The sequence below is a fragment of the Galeopterus variegatus genome, unplaced genomic scaffold (genome assembly GCF_000696425.1).
Source record: "Galeopterus variegatus unplaced genomic scaffold, G_variegatus-3.0.2 Scaffold731, whole genome shotgun sequence".
In the NCBI taxonomy this organism is placed as follows: domain Eukaryota; kingdom Metazoa; phylum Chordata; class Mammalia; order Dermoptera; family Cynocephalidae; genus Galeopterus; species Galeopterus variegatus.
The window spans coordinates 173524-177144 of NW_007726842.1; the positions used below are offsets into that span (position 1 = coordinate 173524).

Below are 3621 nucleotides of genomic sequence, written 5' to 3' on the forward strand. Positions count from 1 at the left end.
TGTCATTTCTATCTTGACTCAGGTGTCCCTTTCCTTTTGTATGAAATCCTGGTCTGGATGCAGGGATTCTTGTGACAAATGTTGGCAATGATAACATCACAGAAAAGAGTATCTAGGTGTCTGCCAGCAGACTAGAAGGGTGGAATTTCTTCAGTGTTCCTAGAGGTAGCAGGGGGAACAGAGGTGTGCCATTGGCTAACGCTAATGCAGTTCAATATTTGTAAGCTTTTAACTCCAAGAACTAAGTAACAAAAGTGTGTGAGTGTGTGTGTGTGTGTGTGTGTGTGTGTGTGTGTGTGTGTGTGTGTTTTAGTTCAGTATAATTTGAAGAGGGAAATGCTTGAAAGCCCAAAGGCTTATAATGTGTACAAGTAATAATCAGATTTTTAAAAGCCATTTCTCGTTAGGTCTGAGTTTTTAAGATAAAGGCAAAATACCTCTCAGTGATATGTATCTTCGTTGTGTAAATAACAATTCTGTGTTGATATTTAACTTTGTTTTATGAGGTTCAGTAAATTCTTACTTTTTTGTCACAGCTAAAGAGTGGAGATCTTCTCCTTAATTGAGAATTAAGTGTCTTATACACCGTGCATTTTCCATGAATTTGAATATTATAAAATATATGTAACACCGAAGTTATACGTCATTAGATTCTTTTATATATTTAAATAGTATCCAGGTCCTTCCCCACCTCAAGGTCATAATGCTGAATACCAACCAAAATGTTTCCAGTGAAACTGAGGAAGTGCTGCATATTAGAGGATTTTGGTAGACTGCTGTGTAAATCAACTTTACCATACTGATATATATTTTTTTATTTTTTTAAAGGAGACCAGTAAGGGGATCTTTTTTTGTGTGTGTGTCCTTTTTGAGACCGGCCGCACCGCGCTCAGCCAGTGAGCGCTGTGAGCTCATCGGTCATCCCTATATAGGATCCGAACCCGCGGCGGGAGCGCTACGGCACTCCCAGTGCCACACTCTCCCGAGTGTGCCATGGGCTCGGCCCTTGGCTTGGTAGTGTCAGCACCACACTCAGCCAGTGAGCAAATCGGCCATCGCTGTATAGGATCCGAACCCACAGCCTTGGTGTTATCAGTACCACACTCTCCCGAGTGAGCCACGGGCTGGCCCCATACTGATATTTTAAAAACATAAGCTTTTGCAGATTGAAAACAAGATTGAAGATTAATTTTAGGGAATTTTAAAATAACTGTCACGGGGGACCTGATTTTATTAAATGACTATATGGTTTGTTTAATCATATTTTAAGATGAAGGCACAACACAAGAAAAGGGAAAATATATATATATATGTAATTAATTAGGAAAACAACCAAACTATCTTTTCTTGACTGTCCTCACTTCTAGAATTGGGCAACCAGTTAAATGAGTAGACTGGGCCTTTAGTGGGATGGAGGGTAGGGCAATACCTTCTGGAAAAAGTAGCAGGGTATGCCTAAAGCTGCAAAAGAAGCATGATAAGAAAAGTCTACTTTTATGGGATTTTTTGGTTTTGTTAGCCAACCATATTTACATATAGTTTCTGAAACTTTAGCATGTATTAAAATTACTGTGCTTGAAACAAAATGGGTTTTTTAATCTATTTATAATTATTTTGCATAAAAGAAAGCATCCCTATCATATTCAGATTTTTTTTTTTTTGGCAGCTGTTCAGTACAGGGATCCGAACCCTTGACCTTCATGCTCTTAACAATCTGAGCTAACCAGTCAGCCCATATTCAGTTTTATATTCAGATATATTCAAGAATTAGAAAATTTTTTGTTTACTTAGGCAGTATTCTTTGTTTCAATAAATGTCTTCATTTCCTTTAATTGCCTTCATAGCTTGTTGGAAATCAAAGTGGAAGTTTACTCACTGTGAGGCAACCCATAAATAACTGCATTGTTGAAAACAAACTTTGTTTTTAAAAGTCATCTAGGGTTTTATCTACCTTTATAAAGACTGTTTTTATTCAGTTATGAAATAGGGTTTTTAACTGAATATTCACGAGATCATTTTATCAATTATGTCTACTTTTTTTTTCTTTCCTGTCCCATGCAGAGATAGAACCCTGGACCTTGATGTTATCGGCACTCTGCTTTTTTTTTTTTTTTGTCTTTTTCCGTGTCCGGCAACGGATTGCAACCCTCAGTGTTGCCCCCGGACCAGACCGGGGACCGGCAATGGCATTGCAACCCTCGGTGTTGCTCCCGCGCCTCGCTCAGCCAGTGAGCGGGAACCGGTCTNTGGACTGGGGACCGGCAACGGCATTGCAACCCTCGGTGTTGCTCCCGCACCTCGCTCAGCCAGTGAGCGGGAACCGGTCTGTATGTGGGATCCGAACCCTCGGGCGGGAGCGCCGCTGCGCTTCCCAAGCGGCGCACTTATCCAGTGCGCCACCGGGCCGGCCCGGCACTATGCTTTAACCAACTGAACTAACCAGCTAGCTTTTTTATATCTACATTTAAAATTATCATTATTCATAAGTTTTTTATACTTTTTCTGGTCTTGAGTAAATTAAATGCTTCATGGCTTTTCTAGATTATTAAATATCCTGGTAAATATCCCAAGAATATGCTATCATATACTAATAATTTCATAACTAAGTGAATGCTTTTTTAGTTTCCTTTAATGACTGTTCTTTCCAGGGTGTTCTTAGGCTGACTTAGCCTCTATGCATGTGTATCATAAAAATAGAGAATGCATGTTAATAATTGTCAGAGTGATTATTCATGTGTTACACATTGTGAGTCCCTCATAAAAGACATTATTCTAACAAAACCCCTTTATTCTAATGGTGCTATGAAGTGGAACAGTATTTATTTTCCACCAGGTAGAGTCTTGCCCGTGATCCAGACCTCTCAAAGAGGGCAAAAACAGTTTTTCTTCCCTATTTTAAAGATAGGAGTTACTATTTTCATCATTATTTTCAAAGCAAACCACCAGTGTGTTGCACCTAAATCTCAATAATTAATCATTGCACGCTTCTTTGACAGTTGTTTTTGATCCTTATTTGAATCTGAATGGTAAAGGTAAAACAGTGAAAGGGAAGAATGTTTTATTTTTTTTTTTGGTAACATTATGGCATCTCATTTTTAATTTTCTTGACAACCCTGATACATGATTGATTAGAGGATTTACCACTGAGGCTTATCTTGCTGCTTGTCTTCTCTGGCTAAGATTCCATAGTAAAAATATTCCTGTATACTTTATTTTACTTGTTCATTATTTCACTTTGAACATTTTTCATTTGTTACTAGATAATAAACAAGTTTTCAGTGTCATGATTAGAATTTGTTGCATATTGTTAATAAAAGTTTTGCAAAAATGTAAGGGTTTCATCTTTTTTGTACTATTTAAGAACCGTAACATAACACAATACAGCACAACTACAATATCACTTTTTTTTTAAATGTGAGGTTTTGAAGAGACTTCAGAAATTGAAGGGGAGGGATCCCTGTAAGAATAGACAGTAACGGGCTGGCCCGGTGGCGCACTGGATAGTGCGCTGCTTGGGAAGCGCAGCGGCGCTCCCGCCCGAGGGTTTGGATCCCACATACAGACCGGTTCCCGCTCACTGGCTGAGCGAGGCGCGGGAGCAACACCAAGGGTTGCAATCCC

At 39.1% G+C, this 3621-nt stretch overlaps 1 protein-coding gene across 1 annotated transcript in view; it reads left to right on the forward strand.

The window, feature by feature from the left end:
* The window catches only part of SLC35F5 (solute carrier family 35, member F5), a 39346-nt gene that overhangs the window by 30617 nt on the left and 5108 nt on the right, over positions 1-3621 (forward strand). The window lies entirely within an intron of this gene.